Genomic DNA, 21880 nt, shown 5'->3' on the forward strand with positions numbered 1-21880 from the left:
TATTTCCTGCTCTTTCCTATACTATCTTATACTAAGGTCTTTAATCCACTTTGAGTTGATACTTGTACAGGGTGACAGGCATGGATCTAGTTTCAGTTTTCTGCAGGTGGATATCCAGTTTTTTCAGCAACATTTGTTGAAGAGGTTATAATTTCTCCATTGTATGTTTCTGGTGCCTTTGTCAAAAATTGGGTGAGCACAGCTGCGTGGATTTATATCTGAGTCTTCTATTCTGTTCCACTGGTCTTTATATCTGTTTTTGTGACAGTACCATGATGATTTTATTGCTATGTCTCTGTAGTATAGTTTAAAGTCAGGTATTGTGATAACACCAGCTTTGCTCTTTTTTCTCAGTATTGCCTTGGCTATTTGCAATCTTTTGTGGTTTTGTGCAGATGAACTTTAATATTGATTTTTCAATCTTTGTGATGAATGTCATTGGGATATTGATGAGAATTGTATTGAACATGTACATTGTTTTTGGTATTATAGCCATTTTTACTATGTTGATTCTACCAATTCATGAGCACAGAAGATCTTTCTGTAGCCTTCCTCAATCTCTTTCTTCAGAGGTTTGTAGTTCTCCTTGTAGAGGTCTTTCTGATCCTTTGTTAAGTTTACTTCTAGGTATTTTGTTTTTTTGGAGGCTATTGTAATTGGAATTGTTTTCCTATAGTCTTTCTCAATTTGTTCATTTTTGGTGTATAGAAAGGCTACCGATTTTTGTAAGTTGACTTTGTATCCTGCCACTTTGCTGAAGCTGTTTATGGTGTCTAGGAGTTTTTGGGTACAAGTTTTTGGGTCTTTGAGGTATAGGATCATGTTGTCTGCAAATAGGGATATTTTGACAGTTTCTTTACCTATTTGTATTCCTTTTATTTCTTCTTCGTGCCTTGTTGATCTCACTAGGAATTCCAGGACTATTTTGAATTTGAGTGGGGATAGTGGGCACCCTTGTCTCATTCCTGATTTTAGGGGAAATGGTTTCAGTTTTTCTCCATTAAGTATGACGTTGGCTATAGTTTTGTCATATATAGCCTTTACAATGTTGAGGTACATTCCTTCTATTCCTACTTTTCTTAGAGCTTTTATCATGAAGTGGTGTTGGATCTTACCAAAGGCTTTTTCTGTATCTATTGAGATGATCAAGTGATTTTTGTCTTTGCTTCAACTAATGTGCTGTATTACATTTTTAGATTTGCATATGTTGAACCACCCCTGTACTTGGTCCTGATGAATGATCTTTCTGATATGTTGTTGGATTCGGTTTGCCATTATTTTATTGAGAATTTTCACATCAATATTCATTAAAGTGATTGGCCTATAGTCTCCTTTTTTGGATATGTCCTTGTCTGGCTTTGGGATGAGTATAACACTGGCTTCATAAAATGAGTTAGGCAGTGTTCCTTTCCTTTCTATTTAATGGAAAAGTTTAAGGAGTGCTGGAATTAGTTCTTTAAAGGTCTGGTAGAACTCAGTGAAGAATCCATGAGGTCCTAGACTTTTCTTTTTTGGGAGACTATTGCTACTTCAATTTCATTGTGGGTTACAAATCTGTTTAGGTGGTTAATATCCTCTTGGTTCAGTTTTAGATGGTCATATGTATCTAGAAATTTATAGTTGTAGCTTTGTCGCATTGTAAGCAGACAGTGTGCAGGGGTTATTTCAATTTCTTATATTTGTTGAGACTTGTTTTGTGCCCTAAGATATGGTCTATTTGGCAAAAGTTCCATGGAGTCCTGAGAAGAATATATATTGTGCTGTCATAGGATGGAATATTCTGTAGACATCTGTAGGTTCCATTAGATCTATGGTGTCATATAGTTCTAGGATTTCTTTGTTGATTTTTTTCTCTGGATGATCTATCCATTGGTAATAAATGGGTATTAAAGTCTCCCATTACCACTGTGTTGGGGGTCTATATGTGATTTTAAGTCCTTTAGTGTATGTTTAATGAAATTGGGTGCACGGACATTGGGTGCATATAGGTTGATAACTGTTATTTCCTCTTATTTGCTCCTTTTATTAGTATGAAGTGTCCTTCTTTGTCTCTTTTGATTAATTTAAGTTTGAAGTCCACTTTGTCTGATATATGTATGGCTACTCCTGCCTGTTGAGGGGGCTGCTATCTTGGTAAATCTTCTTCCAGACTTCCACCCTAAGCCAGTGTTTGTTTTTGTCAATAATGTGGGTATCTTGTAAACAACAGATTGTCAGGTCTTCCTTTTTAATCCAGTTTGCAAAATGGTGTTTTTTGATGGGGGAGTTGAGTCAGTTAACATTCAATGTTAATGTTGATAGATATGTGGTGATTCCTGCCATTTAGTTGTTTTTGTCTTTTAAGGATTTTAGTATGTGCACCTGATTCAATGCTACTATCTGATTACTTGTCTCTCCTTCTCATGAGGTTTAACACTTCCATCCTTTTGTGGTTATGTTTGTTTTCATATTCTGTGTGTAGGATTCCTCTCAGAATCTCTTGTAGTTGTGGTTTGGTGTTCATATATTGTTTTAGTTTCTGTTTATCTTGGAAGACTTTTATTCCTCCATCAATGTTGAATGATAGTTTTTGCTGGGTTGAGTATCCTAAGGACTGAAATTGTTTTTTTTTTTCAGTGATCAAAATACCTTGTGCCATGTACTTTTTGCTCTTAAGGTTTCTGTCGAGAAATCTGCTGTTACTTTGATGTGTTTATATGTTATTTGGTTTTTGTCTCTTGCAGCCTTCAATATTCTTTCTCTGCTCTCTGTGCTAGTTGTTTTAATGATAATTTGCTGTGGAGAGGTTCTATTTTGGTCAAGGATGTTTGGTGTCCTGGAGGCTTCCTGTACCTGAATGGACAACACTTTCTTAACATTTGGGAAATTTTCTGCTATTATTTGTTGAATATAATACATATCCCTTTGGCTTGCACCTTTTCTCTTTTGTTGATACCCATGACTTGCAGATCTGGTCTTTTGATGGAGTTGCTGAATTCCTGAGTATTCTTTTTGCAGCTTGATTCTTTTGTCTAAAAGTTCTCCTGTTTTTTTCTTTAGTATCAATTTTGTCTTTGAGCCCTGAGATTCTGTCTCCTTATTCTAGTCTGCTGGAATGGCTTTCCACTGTATTTTTTATTTGAGTTAAAGGAATTTTTATTTCCAGGTAATCTGTTTGATTCTTTTTTCTGAGGTTTTCCATATCTTTGTTAAAATCCTCTTTCATATCTTGTGCTGCTGTCTTTATTTCATATATCTCTTTTTTATATTTTCTTTTTTTTTACTTTGGTGTTTGTTGAAGTCCTCTCTGGTTCACTTAGTTGTTTCTGTGTCTTCCCAGTTCTTTATTTGTGGTGTCTTGACATTTCTTGAGTTCATCTTGTACTTTCTGGTAAACCGTATCTAGTATCTTTTCCATGAGTTTCTCAGTGACCGCTTCTGTGATTTTGAATGTTTTTTGTGGATGTCATTGAGCTCTTTGGCTATATTTATCATTGTTCTGTTGTGGTCAGGAACTGGGTATTCATACGCTACATTTCCCACTAAATTCTCTGTTGAATTGTTGGTCTTTTTAAGGGTGGAATTTCCTTGCCTTCTTCTCCACATGGTTCTATTTTTTGCTGTGCTCTTATGTTATTGATTAGCTAGTTGGGAGTTTTAGTCATCTGTTATCTTTCCCTTGACTTAATTACTATGTTGTGACTGGCTTGTCATTACCTAGGTTGATGCAGTATTCCTGTCCATGATCTGGAGTTGTAAGTTAGCAATAACAAATTCACAAGTTTAATGTCAGGTCAGTTGTTTACATAATATATAGTGAAGCCCTTGGTGATAATATCTCTAAACAGTGGGAATTTGGGGATAATTGTTGTTTGGCTAGAGATAGATATTGGTAATTTGAAAAGATGGTGCCTTACAGGTGGGACAAGAAGGGGGAGATAGGGTGAAGAGGGTGGGGGGCTATAGGGTTTTAGGTCCCTTGGGTGTGTTAGGGTGTAGTTCAGTTGTTGTAGTAGAGGGTGCTTGTGTCAGAGAGATGAGGGGTATGTAGGGTTGGTACAGTAGGCTAATCAGCAGATGATAAGGAGTGAGGGCCAGTGGGGTGAAAGGTAGGGGAAGGTGAGGAGGCGGAGGTGAAATCAGAGAGAGTGGATGAAAAGAGGCAGAAAAATAGAGACAGGCAGAGAACAATGGATTGTAGTACAAGAAAAGGAGAGAAAGTGAAGGGAGTAAGAATAGAGATAAGAATATAGTAAAATTAAAAATACTAAATAAAAAAGGGGAAAACTAAGAAAAAATAAAAAACAAAATAAGAGTAAAAAGAAAAATGGAATAAATTTTTTAAATACAAGAAAAACAACAACAAAAAAAGGTAAAATTAGTTGAGCAAAAGTTCTGGACTTACTCCTTTGACATCAAATCCAGGTACTGTTGCTTATGATTGGGGGTTTCTCAGTCTCCCGGTCTCTTCTCAGGGTTTGTGTTCTGGGTTGTGTGGGGAAGGTGCTACCCCTCTTATCAGACAGATTAGTTGGGGAATTAGCTAGGTTTTTTCCTATTCTTGCTTCCCTTGGTGTAATGGGCTGTGTGGTGCAAGTGTGAGCTCTGAAGTGGTCTCACCAGAAGGCTGGCTTGTGAGTCATGTTTGGTTCCTTCTACCCACAGAGCAGTTTGCCTTTGGGACCTGTGCTATCTCACTGCCAGGTTGTCCATGTCATCAGATATGTTGCTGTGTTCACCAGGCAGCAGCTGAGTGACTCCACAGATGCAACTCTTTTATAATCTGAACTGTCATTATTTCATTAAGCTGTTTATTGCATTCTCTTGATTTAATTTAGGCATTTTTTGTGACTATTTTATTTTTACTGATCATTCTTTTGAATTCTTTTGGAGGTTGGGACTTCCAATCACCATTCCATTCACTACCTGAACTCCCCACTACTTACATTTCTAAGCAGGTCCACATCAGACCTTCTCCCTCTCCACAACTACCTTTCATGGCTGTCTGATACACCCACACACTGTGGAAGGGAATCCAAGTCTTCTTGAGCTATGGTTGTCCCTTGGTTTTCAATCCCTCAACATAGCTCATTCTTGTACCCTGCCTGGCAGCAAACACCTGTGCCCAGCAGGCAACTACTGGAGCCAAAGCTCTCCACCAGTCATGGTCTTAGTGTTGTTTCTGCAATGATCTTCAGGTAATGGGATTTACTCTCACCAGGGATAGTAAGGCACCCTTTACTGTCCAAGCTCCTAGCTGCTAAATCTTCTTTGAAAGTCCATATCAGACCCTACCCCTCTCCATTATCACCTCTCATGGCTGACTCCCTTCCAGACACTGTAGCTGGGTACCCCAAGATTCCCATGTCATAATTGTTCTGGGCTTTCAAATCTCCCAAGTAGCTTAGTCTTGAATTCTAGGCTTTATCTCAAGATGGCACCTCACTATTAGCTCTCTGAGATATGGGAAGCACATCCTTCTTGTCTTAATGCTGACCCATCACACAAGAGTTGTGGGTTGGTCCCACAACTCGGTCTGCTAGTCCATTGCCAAGGCTGCCTAGCTAAATTTGTGATAAAGGCTCGCCATACACCCAGGGAGATGGGACTGAAGCTGCAAACTGCTTTCTAATTTATTCTGTCACCTTTCTGTTGTACCATGGTTTTTAACTTTCCTGTTTCTCTTTTGTGGTTCCTGGTACTCTTCCTCTCTTTCTCTCTTCTGAACGTAGTCTCTCCTTTGTTACTCCAATTCTTCTCATTCACAGAGTCAAGGGAAAAAAGCTTCTACTCTTCCATCTTGATCCCTTCCCAAAAGATACCCATTATCTTTTTTAAAAAATGCTGCTTTCATATTTTATATTTGTTGGATGGTGTTTCTTATAATCCATTCTAAAGGTCTATGTCTTTAGTTTGTGTGTTTAACACATTTACATTTATTGCAATTGTTATAAGCACTTATCTCTCCCTTTGTATTTAATTGATTTTTCCATTGCATATTTTCTGTACATTACTTTAATTCTTCTTCCATACCTCCTATTTGGCATATCAAGCTTCTTCTTCTTACATGGAAGTTCAATTGTATCCTACTTGTTCTTTTGGTTAGCAGCAAAATAATAATATGTTTCTGCATCAATATTTCCATTCCACTCATATATACGTTTATCAATACTCCAGATCTATTTCTCTTGTCTCTCAATCTGTTCAACCTTCTACATTTTTAACTCTTAAATTTTATAGATTTCATATGGATTTTTGGTTTGTTTCTATAAGAAAATTTACCAAACTATCCTCACTTCTATTTTCCATATATTTATTTTTTTGTTTTCCATATATTTCATAAATCATCCTAAGTTTATTTTACAACTTACTGGGGTACTTTCTGACAGTGTTTTCAAAGGAGTCATTTGCTTGATGAAACTTCTGAGTCCTTGATAATATGTAGGGTTATTTCATTGGCACTTACAATTAGTTGAATATAGTGTCCTAGATTTAAAGTCCTTTTATTCCAACTCCTAAAAAAGGTTACTCCCTTATATTGTCATATAAAATTAACATTGAGAAATATGTTATTGATCCACTTATTATTTTTAAAATCATTTGTCCTTTCCATTGAGAATATTTAAGAATTTCTTCTTTGTCTTTGATGTCTTAAGATGATTCACTCTAATATTTTTTGGGAGGGAGGGAGAACAGTGGTGGGGATGTAATCCTGGGCCTTGCATATGCTACTCAAATTCTCTATCATTGAGCTACATTCTCAGTCTTATTTTTGTATTGTCTGTAATGTTTGGGACTACGAACATTGTTAGTGTGTATCTTTCTTTAATTCTCAGAAATTCTAGGTCATTATTGATTTAAACATCTTCTCCCATATTTTTCCCCTATAGTTTTGTGGGAAACTTTTAGTGTGGTGGATATTATTTGTACAATCATTTTCCATGCTTCTAAACTTTTGGATTGGGCTAGTGGAGTGGCTCAAGTGATACAATTGCCTATAAGCAAGCATAAGGCCCTGAGTTCAAACCTCGGTGCCACCAAAAAAATAGTAAATTTTTGAGTTTTTTTCTTCTCTTTTTTTGATAACTTTTTTCTGGAGTTGCTCTACCTAATCCTCAAATCTCTGTTACCCAATTGTACTTACTCTCCTATTTTAATATATTGATTTCTTTATTTTTTTTCTCCAAAAATATTCTTCTGACCTTCTCTAATATTCCTATTCATCTTTTAAAAGATATCATTATTGCTCATATTTTAGTTTTTGCTTATTTTTATTTTAAATTTCTGATCCACAATTCTCCATTATCTGGTGTATGGTGAAAGGATGTCCCATGCCCCTCAAGTTTGAGATTTTCAAACTTTACAATCTGGACTAAACAATTCTGATATACCTCCCCTCAGTAGGTGGCTATTTCCTTTGCTCTAGCCCTGTCAGGGATGATGAAGAAGACACAATGTTCAGGAACTAGCCCAAATGTCTAGGAATCTATCATTATCCACTTTTCAATCAAGCTATGTTAGAGTGATATTTTGGCTGTTTTCCCACTATTTGTCACTGTTTCTGGGCTGATTCTATGTTTTTTCTGCTTGCTATAGGCAACAATCTATGCAGAACAATGTGAAGAAAAGCAAGAATTACAAGTTACAGGCTTTACCCAACCTTCTGCTGTCTTTATACCCAGCTCTTTTCATACATGAGGAACAAAACACAAGTTTTCCAAAAAGTTCTCAAAATTTTAATTTTGTTTCTCAGCCCTTATGTCACATTTACAGAATTATATACAGGAAAAGAAGTTATTAATGCCCATTAATTTATCAAAAGTGGACAGTTTTCTAATTATCTCATTTTACCCTTATGAAGGAGATCAGTTTGCTACTACAGCTGTCTTCTCAACACACTGTCTTTTGTCAGGTATTACAAACTAATCCAGTTCTACAAGATTCTACATACCTCACACAGTGTCATGGGCAAACAGGCATTCCTTAGTCCTTACCTTCTAAGCGAATATTTTGTTTTGTTGGGGAAGCCAATTATTTGCATGAAACTTTGAGGAGTAACAAAGTTGTCAAAGTTAAAAATAAAAAAGTCCTAAGTACAACGATAAAATCCTTCAGCACACTCATACTGACAGTAGCTAAGAAATGGCTCATCCACAGCATACCTTGGCTAATCAGGGACAGATAAATAAGGAAGCAAAGTATCATGAGACTTCCAGGATCTTTATTTCATACAAGTGCTGTGCAGTAGTCCACAGTTCAGCAGTACCCTTGATAGTGAAGGAGAATGCTCAGATGCCTTGTACTGTTTTCTAGTTGTCCGGAGTACATTTATGAATTGTACTTAAATAGATTGAAAATTGCTTCTCTCTCTTAGGTTCTGTCTTTAATTACAGATGAAGTATTCTTGTGGAAGGAAAACTTCTTTGTGTCAGATTTATTTTTATGTTTACCAATGTTCATTTTAATTCATTCCTGAATCTCTAATCTTGATGGTCCCAATGTGATGGCTGAGTTGTGTCTCTTGTCATTGACAATCACTAACTTGAAGGACTGTTATCAATTACCTCACCCATTCAGATGTCTGAATATTTAAAATTAGCTTTTTTCCTTCTTCCATGCACAAAATTTGCTTTAGTTCATTAATATTTTGCCTATTGAAAAATAAAGTCTTCAACTTGGTGAAGACTTCTGGGAAATTTTATCATGAAAAGATAAAGATCATAACAGGTGGGTGTGACAAACAAAAAAAGCTCTTTATAAAAGGACTTCAGGAGTTTGAGAGTAAGAATTTCCCTTGGGCTTTGCATATAGTAACCCCTTAGTTTGCAATTTCAGGGCCTGACTTTCAATACACAGAACTCAGCCAAGGTGGTGAGTGGTACTAAAGGTCAGCCCTAAAGGAAATTGCCAAGCAAGTGAAAATCATGTCAATGTACACAGTAGTACTTTCTTTTACACCTCTCTCCCCTGAATTCTCCCTCTGGTTTTATGTGTTCCAAATTTTCCCCTTTTATGCCAACACAAATTCATTTAATCAGGATATTTAATAAATGAATACTTTTATAAGACTAAAGTGCCAGATGCTAAAGTTAACACAATACATAAGACAGAGGGAATATCCTTGATAGCTCTTAGTCTAATGAGGAGAAGGATATGAAATCAATGCAATCCAATATGTTGACTACAACAACTTGAACCAATCAAAAAGGAAAGTAATCACTTTTACTTAGATCAGGGAGAGTTTGAAATTATCATAAGCATTTGCGCCAGGTCTTGAATCACTAGGTGTGAGAGATAAGGGAAGGTGAAGGAATGTTGATAAGAATTGATTGAATTTGTAAAAACAAAAAAAGGTAGAGCAAAGAGGTGTAAAATTTTTAGGATAAAAGACAAAATTTTAGGTCTGAAGAATAAGTCCCTAAAACATGAATGTTCAGAATATGATAAATTAATTTTTTTTTGACTTTTCAGGGACAAGAGAACTTTGTAGAATCTCAAACAAAATTTATTCTGCTTGTTCTTAAATATAGAATCTGGTCTTATTTCTACAACAAGCTTTACAGCCTGACTTTGTCTATCTATCTATCTATCTACTACCAATATATTTTACAACACATTCTCATACATGTATTACTACACACATAGCAAGAATCACCTAAATAAACTATATTGAATATATCATTCTATAATAAGAGTGTTTGCTCAGAACACTTGCTTGCATAACTGTTAATTTTACACAAAATGTCTTATCGGATTTTTTTTTCTGCCTTGATCCTTAGCCAGATGATTGAGAATTGGATGAAGTCCAGTGAGAGGGTAGAAATATTTTGAAGAGCCATAAAAATATCATGCCTGACTGAACACCATGTAAATCCCAAGGATGCTAAGAATTAAGGTCTGTGGTTCCACATTTGTGGCCCTATTATATAACCACACACTCTTAACACCCAGCCATCCATAAATGTTTCCTTATTCCAGGTGTATGCTACTTTCAAATGTTTTACCAACTACTATCTGATGTATTGGTTTATTATTTGTAATAATATTTTGCTGTTAAACACATAGGGCTTATCGTATAATCTTACAAGTCTTTTCCTTTCTATCTACTATTACATTTCATCATCTCCTCTGAAGGCTATAACCTTTTTGAAAGTTCAGTTAAAGTACCATTACTGACTGGTTCATTGTAGGCCTTTAAAAAAACACAAGAGAAAAAGCCCAGTTTCAGAGGGTTTAGTATAAGCCCTGCACACTTAACATGGTTTATGAGTCACACTGTAATACTTAACTAGTTGTATAGAACCTCATGGACATTGACAAAAATTTTGCCAACCTATATGTTATGCAGATAACTCCAAAGAGAATTCATTTGCACTTAGAAACTAAGTTAATTATGAAGCTTAATCAAGAGTAAACTCAGAGCATATCATTAGAAATGCAACAAAGTATAAAAAGTCTATCCAGATCAAACTTGAATTCTGATTTTTTCAAATTACCAAATAAATGAAATTCATTTTAGTAAATTACTAAACTTCAAAATAATTTAAATCATGGTCTTCACTTAGGATAAACTGGAATCTTATGCAGATGAACTTATACTCTTTTTGAGTTAAGTCATGGCAAAATCCAGTTTTGTTTTATTTGATGCCACAATTACCTTGCCTAAAAGTCTTTGCTGAAGAAGACATTTAAAATTATATTTTTAAACAAATAAGCCCCACACTAGATAATGAATTAGTGTGTGCTAACAGAGGATGAGATGATATGTAAAATATCCCATTGCTGTTCTGTGAAAACTCATTTTCTTTTTTTAAGACTTAAAAATTCCCAGGTGGCATTTTACTATTGTATCAAGAGAATATAGTCAGCAGCCCTTCACTCACATTTCCAAACTGTCATTGTCCACTGAAAAATAAATGCCTTATGGCTCACAGCACCACAAAGGGGGAAATGACAAGTAGCACTGCCCCAGCCTCTACACCTTCTCAGCCTGACACATCCCCTAGGACACAACAAGTCTCTTAGCTTCTAATGAAATTGGAAATATGGAACTATTCCATATAATGGTCTATATCCAAGAAGATATACCATAATAAAGTGCAGAAGAAATTAAATATTTAGATATATTTAAATATATCACTTTTTCCTCTTCAAATGTTTTATCAGACAAAACATGAGTTATCTATAAGTTTATTTTTTTAAATTCCAAAATTGAATCTTTTCCCTGTCTGTAATGCTTTTCAGATGTTTCTTTTATGTCACTTAAAGGAAGATGAAGTCTTTAATTTGAATTGTGACCCTCACAGTTTTCTGATATTATAAGAATCTGGGATATCAACCAAAATAATCTGCCACTTCTTTGAATTTCCCTAACACTTTGTCTACAAATTAAAAGGTTACTTGCAAGTAGGGACTGCATCCCCAGCATATCTGCAATGTCTTAAATAGCATTTAATAAACTTGCTGAATAAATTAGTAAATAGATCTGTAGCTCTTTAAAGTATGATATATGTAAATATATATTTATCTATATGGTAATAAATACCAGAAATGGCATACCATTTCTGAGGCTAGATATTTTCTAATTATATTTATCATTTCCTCTTATTTAAAAACATTTTACATGTGTGAAACAGACAGAAAACCATAAAAATAACTACTTCAAACACCACCATCTAGAAATAATTATAAACATTGATTTATTTCCTTCCAACATATTTTTTATTTATTTTTCATAAAAAATATGTTTTGAACATTAATTTAAGCCTAGTTGGTTTTCTCTTAAAACATATGGTGTATATTTCCCACATTAACAAGTATCAATCTGCAAAATCATTTAATGGTTCATTAGTATTCCATCATATGCCTATTCATAATTATTTGTACATGTAATATAGAGTGATCATATGTGTATTATTGAGTGTGATCCTCTAACAGGCAAGATAAACAATGCTTTACACTTAGTAGGTATTCAGTTAGTGTAGCACAATTGTAAAAATGGTTACATTGATTATTTTCAACAAGAGAGAATCAACTACTAGATTTGTTTATTGATATCACAAAACTTTACAAGTTTTATACTGATATTCTTTCACCCAAAGTTCAACGTAAAATTATTCCACTGGGAGCATTACATGGTCATATTATACAGAATTGTGCAACTCAGACTAAAACTCAAATTTGAAAATATTTACCCCTAATAGGGCCTTAATAGGGTTAAGGGTTTATAAATATTGGGTGCATATTCTCACCATAATGCAACATTCCACAATATAGAGTAATTAGCAGTATCTATACAACCATGATTTTTTAAGGATATTTTAATTGCAATTTTCCTTGGAATTGTTGATGGTTTATTGTGACAAAATGAAGACAACTTAAGGAAATGACTACCAATAAATGGATTTCTAACCAAGCTGACAGAAAATCAGTTTGCTCTTCTGTTTTTCTGATGAAGTGGTGGTGATATCTAAAAGGAAAAGGAGGTACAAGATGCTATTTCTATGCTATTCCAGTTAAAGAAAAGATCTATGTCATGCATTTGAAGCATAAAGAATGTTATCTCCAGTCCCCAAACAAGTGAATCTAGAAAATTCAACAAACTTGAATACATCTATCAGTTGAGAAACAAAACACTACAAAAATCAAAATCATTTTAAATTAGTGAAATTTTAGCAATATTTTCTTTCATTGGTTAACATGGCATTGCATGACATAAGTGAATGGGTTCATACATTGCTCTTGCATTAGATGCAGCACAATTATTTTTCTGTGCATGGAAGGATGTGTATAGGTCATCTAATTAACACCAATAAAAATTCTATTTTTAATATACTCTGAATTACTGGGTAAGTATAATTCATAATCAAGTCACAACAGTTCCAGAAACAAAAATACAGCTTAAGGGAAAGGTGTTAAAGAATCAATTGGAAATCTTTGGGAAAAGATTAATTTTTTTTCATGTCTTTTTTTTTAATTTTCCATTATTTTTGTATTGGGCATACATTGTGACGTTTACAAAAGTTCTTGCAATATATCAAAATTGAATTCATTCCCTCCATCATTTGCTTAATCACCCCTTCCTCAATTCTTGGAACAGTTTCAACGGGTCTCATTTTTCCATTTAAATACATGTGTACATAATATTTCCAGCATATTCACCCTCCTTCATCTTTTCCTTATATCCTCCCCTCTCACTGGTACCTACTGCTCATCCAGGACCTGTTCTGCCTTCTTGTTCTCTATTTTTGTAAAAAAAAAAATGACATTTTTGTTTGCTTAAGATAGTTGTACTGGGCATTTTGTCTTGACATTTTCATGTATGTATGTACTTTCATCCCCTCTATTTTACTTCTTTTTATCTTAGTTCCCTTCTTGTGGTGATTTCCACAGGTTTAAAAGTTCTGCATTGGGAGTAGAGGAGGGAAATGACCCAAACAATGTGTGCACATGTGAATAAATTAATAATAAAAAAAAGAAAATCACTTCAAAAATTTTTTAAACTTCTGTATTCATTCTTGTGTAGGAAGTACATCAAGCATATTCACCTTCTTAACTTCCTTCTTTTACCCTCCCTCTCTCGTATGTGACCTCCCCTTAGCTAACCTGTTTTTCATAGTATTGCTTGCATTTGTATTGGGCCTATTGTCCACATATAAGAGAAAACATGCAGCTTTGGGCATTCTGAGACTGGCTAACTTCACGTAAAATGATGTTCTCTAGATCCATCCATTTACCTGCAAATGACAAAATTTTATTTTTCTTTATGGCTGAATAAAGTGCAGGGAAAACACTAGAAAATTTTCTTAAAGGCACAATTGGAAAATAGAAAAAAAAAGACAATTTTATTTGGTATAGGAGAGTGGACAGAGGATAGCTAAAAAGGCAAATGAGAAAAGTTAATCTTGAGAGAAAATCGTGAGTCATTCTGTATGCTCCTTTCATTGAAGATGGATGATAAAATAAATGCTGTTTTTGTTAGTTTCCTATGTGAAAGTAAATATAAAAACTATTTAAAGGTGATTGACATCTATGCATAAAATAATGTCTTGTAAAAATCCTGAGTTGTGCTATTAAGTCATTTGTTACACTAATTTGCCAGTGATCTAAAATTCAGCTGTAAAGAATTCCTGAAAAAATTTACTTTGAGAAAACTATCATAAAAATCTACTGTTAAATATAATAACTTGGTACAAATTGTGTTGACATTTTCCCATGATTAATAAGAATTATCCAAAACTGCCTTAGTAAAATTTTTCATTTTTATACGAAAAGTTATTTTCAGCATTAGAAAATAAATTTTCCTTTAACAATTTCATTCATTGCTGTTGCAGTCATAAATTTTAAAAACCCTTTGGTGTGAGCCCTTGATTTTTCATTTATCACGTAGTTCACATTTCACACATTATAGCAAAGTCTAGATAGATGTTATTGATTCTGTTTTATCATCCTGACTCTAAACTTCCCAGCCTCTCTTGCAATCAAGGTAGAGCCATGTTTGTAGGTTCTGTCAAAGAATGAGAGTGGAAGTACTCTAAACTTCTTCCAGAACTGGCCAAGAGTTCCTTCTCCCTCCCTCTTCATTCCTTTCCAGACTAAAAGAAAAATAAATAATAAATAAAATCTATATAGAAATTTGAAGACAGCCTAGAAGACAGCCGTACCATCAGATGGAAGGAGCCAGAGTTCTTTAATCGTCATACAAAAGGCCACACATTACAAATCTAAACTGTGATATGATCCAGAAATAAACACTTATATTGCTACATTTCTAAGATCTGAGGGTTGTTTTTCTGGCAACTAGCATTAATTATTCAAAATAACAAATGAGTCTTTAAAAGTTTTTTCTGTTGAAATTACTGATTTTTCATTTAAGTGGGTCTGATAGTTTGAGGAGCATTTTTTGTTGAGTGTTCTCTTCAGGAATGTAGCAAATTTTAGCACTGAATTTAAAAGAAGTAGCTAAAATAAAATAATAAATGTATTTTCCACATTATGTTATTAACTAACTACTTTGTAATCAACCAAGGACTATCACAACTCTGCATATCTGTTCTCTATTTTTCTCTTGGATATCAGTTCTTTAAACTCCAACAGGACTTAAGTTTTCTGAAATATATTGCTTCATTCAATTCATTGATAAGCATAATAGTATTCCTTGTGCCAGGCACCAGTGGCTCATGCTTGTAGTCCTAGCTACTCAGGAGGCAGAGATCTGGAGGATTGGGCTCAAAACCAACCTAGGCAAATAGTTTGAAAGACCCTATCTTGAAAATAACCAACACAAAAAAAAGGGCTGGTAGAGTGGCTCAACTGGTAGAGCACCTGCTTAGTAAGTAAGAGGCCCTGAGTTTAAACCCCAGTACTGCAAAAAAAAATAATAATAATAAGTAGTACTCCCTGCAATAGCTTCACAGAACAGAGAAAACTACCATTTGTCAAATGGTCAAATATTGTATATACGAATTACAAATATTTTGGAACTAAAATGGATCTTAAAGATGATACAAATATCATACTCTTCAGATGAGACAACTATGATGTAAGAGAAGTAAAAATCTTAAGGAATTTGTAAACACCTAAGCTAGTTGATAGCAGAGCATAGATTAGAACCATGATGCCTTGAATGCTCGATTATATTCTTACCTGCAACAACTTTTCGACGATATCAGTCATAGAATTTCCAATGCCTACCATCCTTTCTCACCAATACTGGCCAGTCCACAGAGAGCTCTTATTCACTTTTGACATGCTGGCATCACCATTCCTTTCCTACTTGTCTTAGCTGATTGGTCAGAGAGTGCACTCTCAACTCAAGGAAAAAAAAATCTATACATTGGCTAGAAATATAAACTAAAACCAGCATATGAAGATGAACTGGACCATGAACTTTGACATCTGAACAGGGAAACATGTGGAGAGCTGCAAACAATTCTCAAGAAGACCCGTTATTAAAAGTATACACAAAGAAATAACTGAAGTCATGACTGTGAGGGACAGTGCTAAGTCAAAGTCATAAAAGAAAATTGATACCTACATGGTAAGATTCCACCATAGGGAAATGCTGACAAGGGCAGGTTGCTGACTTCCTGAGATTATGATGTCTAATTTGACCCATTCTACAAATAAGCCGTTTTTAGTTCACTACATACAAACAAGTCCCAATTTTTACAGAGAACTAAAGGAGCAATGATGGTTTTATAAATGAAAATATATATAAATGAGAAACATTTAATAGATCTTCCATCCTAATGTTGGTGAGAAAATATAAAGTTCTGTATGGGGATTAATATTTAACTGTGTATTATTAATATTTAATCACAAAATTACATATTAAATTAACTATTCAAAATTTTATAATTTAAAGGGTATGAAAATTGAACAAAATCGAAGCACATACAAATTGGGAATGAGTATTTATTAAATTATATCACAGAAAGATCAATAACCTTGTTGCATAAAGAAAAAACACATATTAACAAGAAAAGCACTAATCCTTCAATGGGATAACATGCAAAGAAAGTGGATTAGGAATTCACAAAAGAAATAAATAGGAAAAGCTGATTGGCATATGAAAATATGTTGAACTTCACCAATAGTCAAGGACATGAGAAATAAGTGAATTATGAGATATCATTTTACTTGTCAAATAAGCAAACATCTGTAGAATATGAATAATATGCTGTTAGTGGCTTATGAGAAGTGTAGCATCAACACATAGCTGATATGTTTGTAAACGGATAGGTTCACACAGGCAAGCAGATAGGCAGTGCCATCTACAGCCTTCAAAATGCTTAGTCATATTGTTCCACAATCCTCTTTCTGTAATATAACCCTAGTGAACAGGAATTTAAACACAGATTTATATTAACATTTTAGATCATAATTTATCATGATTATTTTTATATGCTATCCCTACTACTTATTTGCTTTGATATCTCTGAGGCCCAGCAGCATGCCCAGAGTACCTGACACATAAAAGGCATTTGATAAACTTTTGTTGAATAAATAAGTGAAAAAAGGAAGATGCTCATCACAGTGATACTTAAAACAATACAGTATTAGAAAAAAATCTGATGAATAGTTAAATTAATTATAGCCCACATACATAATTAGAAACATTAGAGACTTTTAATAGTATAAGGAATTGTTTAAAAGTAAAGCATAGTGAAAATGTAGGATATAGCACTCTATATACCATATGCTCTCAATGACGCTACAATATGCATATATATATATGCAAATAAAGATGTGAAGAAGTGTATTTAGAGGTAGACAGATAGATAGACAGAACCAATTTGGTCAAATACTATGTCTAATGGTGAATGAGGAGCTTCTTTCAGTATTTTCCACTTTTTTATACTAATTACTACTTTCCTAATTTGAACATATCCTTAATTTAGTTTTAAACCACCTGTAAGGCAGTGCCAGGTCTATTCCATAAATTTAACAGAATGTTCATCTATATTCTCTATGCAAATATTTAATAAGTGCTAATTGACGAGGGTGATATAAGAGTCATCAAAATGACTTTTTTTCTATGTGTATCAATATGCTTAAAATAATTCCAGGGACTTTCAACATAGCTTAAAGGGCAGAAAAGACAGTATCATGTTATACTTCAGAGTAGCTTCAAGAGTCACGTAGGAATAAAGGGTTGAAATGGCTTCATTATTAATGAGATAAAGTGTGTGAAGCACATAATAAAATGTCTAGTACATTTTATAAATGTCTAGTACTGAATTGAATACATATCAATTCAGTTTCCTTGTTTCTGCTTTTTTTCCCTTTTGCAGCTCAAACCCAGGAACTTGCACATGCTAAGCAAAGTATCTACGGCAAAGCCATATCCCCCAACCATTTCTGCTCTTAATAATCAGTTTAATTGCAGCCTAGTTTAGGATTTCTGCTAGCCTCATTTGATTTGCTCCCATTACCCCTACCTCTCCCCAATATGGTCCTATAACAAGAGATAGATGATAGAGAGAGAGAGAGAGAGAGAGAGAGAGAGAGAGAAATATCTACATAGATCTATATAGATAGACAGATAGATAGATAGAAATATCTACATAGATCCATCTAGATATCTAGATAGATGATTGATAGAAAGATAGATAGATATAGATATATGTATATTTCCCTCCAGAACAAGACACTTTAATTTTTAGAAGAAGATTGGTCTGTGTTATGGAGCTCCTATGTGGATCCTGGAATTTGTCCTTCAATAGAGGACCCCTGTAGATACTTGTGCTTTCCCTATTACTGAATATGCATATGTAGTTTTATAAATCAACTTATGCTCATATTGACTACTGCTACTTCCTACCACAATTTTTCATTATGTGGGTGTGATAGCATCATCCCCCAAACCCTCAGATGATTACTTTACCTCTGTCTGATGTGGCCATTAGGGTGCTTTGAAGATATTCTTCAGGCCATTACATCTACTCACGGGTTTAGTTAATTGGATGTACTCCTGTTGTGTGTCACATACTCCAGGCAAATGTCTACAGATAATTACAATCTCCATTTGGATAATCTTCTTTTATGAATAAGAAAATAAGTCTTATTTCTCCTTAATGTATTAGTAGAGTAAGGAATAACAACTCAGGTTTCCTAAATATTCATTATATAATAGCCAAACTATGGAAATAGCCCAGATGCCCTACAACTATGACTAGATTAAAAATTTGGCATATGTATGTGTACATATAAAATGGACTTATTCAGCCATAAAGAAAAATACAATTGTGTTGTTCCCAGATAAATGGATAAAACTGTAGAACATGTTAAGTGAAATAACCAGATTCAGAAAGACAAAGATCACGTTTTCTCTCATGTGTATAAGATAGATCCAAATATAAATGCAAACATTTTCATATATACATATATATACATACACACATATGTATGGCATGTTTCTAATAGTGGGTCTATTAGAGGAGAATGAAGAAGGAAGGAAAGAAAAGAATGACAGACAGTGAATAATATTGAAATACATTGCATCTGTGTAAGGAACAAGACACAGTGAAACACTGAAAACTGCTGAACAATATAGGGTCTGGGGAAATGGTGAGGCAGAGAAATAGAAGGGTTTAGAAGGATTAAAGTATAGTATATTTATGGGTAAAATACCAAGGCAAGCCCCCACTGAATAATGAAGAGACACTGAAACAATGGAGTACAGGGATGTAGAACAAGTCATGTTAAGGGGAGGGTACTAGCAGAAGAGGGAGGGTAAATAGAAAGGGTAAATGAGGGTGAAAATGATTGATATATTTTTACACATGTGTGAATATGGACCATTGAAATTTGTCAAAGTCATTTTAAGAAAGGAGGAAGAAGGAGAACAATAGGGAAGATGTACATTGTGTGCATACATGAAAATGTCACAATGAAATACTCTGTACAACTATTGTAAACTAATAAAATGTTAAAGATATTTATGTGCTAGTGGTATCTCACTTCAGTGTTTATTTACCCAATTTGGAGCATGTAAGTTAGATGAATTATCTTATCTTGCTTTACAGTTGTAGGATCCACCACTAACTGAAATTTAGAGTGTGGCAAAGGATGATGGGCAAGTGAGGACATACTACAAACCATTTCCCAAAGGGAAAGAAGGCATCAGAACTGGAAGACACAGGAATTGAATTTGGAAAATATTCTCAGTCCCAAAAGTTGTGAAAAATAATTCAAGGGTTGATTTTTCTACAATAGAAAATGATAATAGTTTTATAATAATTTATAATTTATAATAAGCACTTTGATTTCAACATGGGTATATCACGATATTTTTATTATACCACCTCTGTTTACTTCCTTCCTGTCCACATGAATTTCACTGTTCATGTTGGTACTTGTATATCTTTGCATTACTTAAAATACAAACTATCCTATAATAGTTCAACCATTGTCTTCTTGGGAAAAAATAAATGTTATTATTTTGAAATCACAATAACAGTTGAGACTTTTTTTCTCAGAGCAGCACCACCACCATATCCTCTATCCTGTCATTTATTGCTCTGGTTTGCTCCATTTCAACACCTCTGTTCTCTTCTACTTGAACTGATATCACTGAGATCCTATGGTAAGGAGAAATTTCATTACCCCATTGCATACTTCTTTTTTAAGCTAAGAGACCAGGATGTATGTGTCTCAATAGACCCCCCCTCATCAACTCACAGAATGCTTTTATTTCTTATCCCCAATTCTGCAACCACAGTTAACTATATCCTAAATGTTTAACACTATTTATAATAGTAGTACTTCAAAGGCAAGATACAGCCAAAGGAACCCAGGGAAACAAGAAAGAGGAAGAAGCATCTTGGAAGTAGCCACATCATCCAGTCTGTCAAAGCAGTAGGTGCCACAGCAATGAAGTCTAAGATACAAAGGAAACTTCCAGATGTGGCTGGATCATCATAAATGCAACATCTCTTAACAGAGAAGTAATTTCCTAGTGGGGGAGAGGGAGAAGGTGGCCCAAATAATGTATATACATGTAAATAACTGTAAAAGCGATAAAATAAAATTTCAAAAAAGAAAAATAATTTCCTGTCAGGGTACCATTGGGTGAGTCAGTGGCATTATTTTATATGTAAATCATGGTTTATAAGTATGATATTCAGACTTTTCTTTGCTGTGACAAACACCTGAGAAAAACAACTTAAGGGAGGAAGAAGTTATTCTAAGATCAGCTGGTTCTATTGTTTCAGGGCCTGTGGTGAGGCAAAATGTCATAGTAAAAGGGCATAGTAGAACAAAGTTATTTACATCATGGAGGCCTAGAAGGAGAGAGAGGGAGAGAGAAACAGAGGCACACAGAGAGGGAGAGAGAGAAAGGAAAAAAAAGAGAGGACAGAGAGGAGAGAGAGAGAGAGAGAGGACAGGGACAATATGAGCTCTTCCAGGGCACGACCCCAGTAAATTACATCCTCTAAGTAGGCCCTATTTCTTAATTTCCACCACCTCCTAACAATGCCATCAAATTATGAGTCCATCAAGTGATTAATCAATTGATTAGTTCAGAGCCCTCATGATCCAATCACATCTATAATAATTGGATCTACTAACTGGGTATAAAGTCTTCAACACATAAGCTGTTGTGGTTTTTTTTTTTTTTTGGTGGGGGGCGGAATGCTTCATATCCAAGCCATAACAATGAGTTTCTTTGACATAAAACTCCTACATAGCAATAACTCCAATAACCCATTTATGGGCATATTCTGGTCTTCCTGCAGCATTTCTCAGGTGTTGTTATGACTCCTCAAGGATGAGAATTGTTTCCCTTAGGTTGATTTCAGGAAGGGTTAAGTATTATCCACTGATTTATTGTGACTTATATCAGGAAACTGGACTTTTAGTAGATTATATTCAAATAGGAACTGCCTGCTGAATTTAACAGCCAGCGAACTGAATCATCTCTGGTCAAGGCCTTAGAAAATAGAGTGGTGGCCTTGTAGAGATACAATCCACTTAATCAACAAATAAGTCTCCAGAAAGCCAAACAGGAGGTAGCTGACACCTTGACACTCTGTCTTAATGGGGATTTCATTAAATATTGGAAAATATGTACTTGACTTAAGCACTAGTTGCTGAGCGTTCAATGAAAGAGGGTGATACATCATATTTGCTTTGTGCTAACAAAGTATTCTTGGCAAATACCTGGTTTCTATACAATAGCTACTATATAAACTCAGATAGGAAAATGGGTAGCTACATATATAGATTAGCCAGTGATAAATATGAACAGAGAAATTAGAAGCTTACAAAACACTCTTCTTTAAATCATCCTCTTTAAACAACAATGCACTTGTTTGAATCCCTACATGCACATTTCCTTAAATTCTCACTGAAAAATAATTTGGTTCATTTGCCAATAGCTTTTCTCACATGTCAG

At 34.5% G+C, this 21880-nt stretch overlaps 1 long non-coding RNA gene across 2 annotated transcripts in view; it reads left to right on the plus strand.

The window, feature by feature from the left end:
- The window catches only part of LOC141410858 (uncharacterized), a 165106-nt gene extending 143902 nt beyond the window's left edge, over nucleotides 1-21204 (plus strand). For both annotated transcript variants that reach the window (XR_012435633.1, XR_012435634.1), the window contains one exon: nucleotides 19509-21204. This is a non-coding gene — a long non-coding RNA (uncharacterized lncRNA). The remainder of the gene's footprint in view (nucleotides 1-19508) is intronic.
- The last annotated feature ends 676 nt before the right edge of the window (nucleotides 21205-21880 follow it).

The sequence above is a fragment of the Castor canadensis genome, chromosome 9 (genome assembly GCF_047511655.1).
Source record: "Castor canadensis chromosome 9, mCasCan1.hap1v2, whole genome shotgun sequence".
NCBI classification, from domain to species: Eukaryota; Metazoa; Chordata; class Mammalia; order Rodentia; family Castoridae; genus Castor; species Castor canadensis.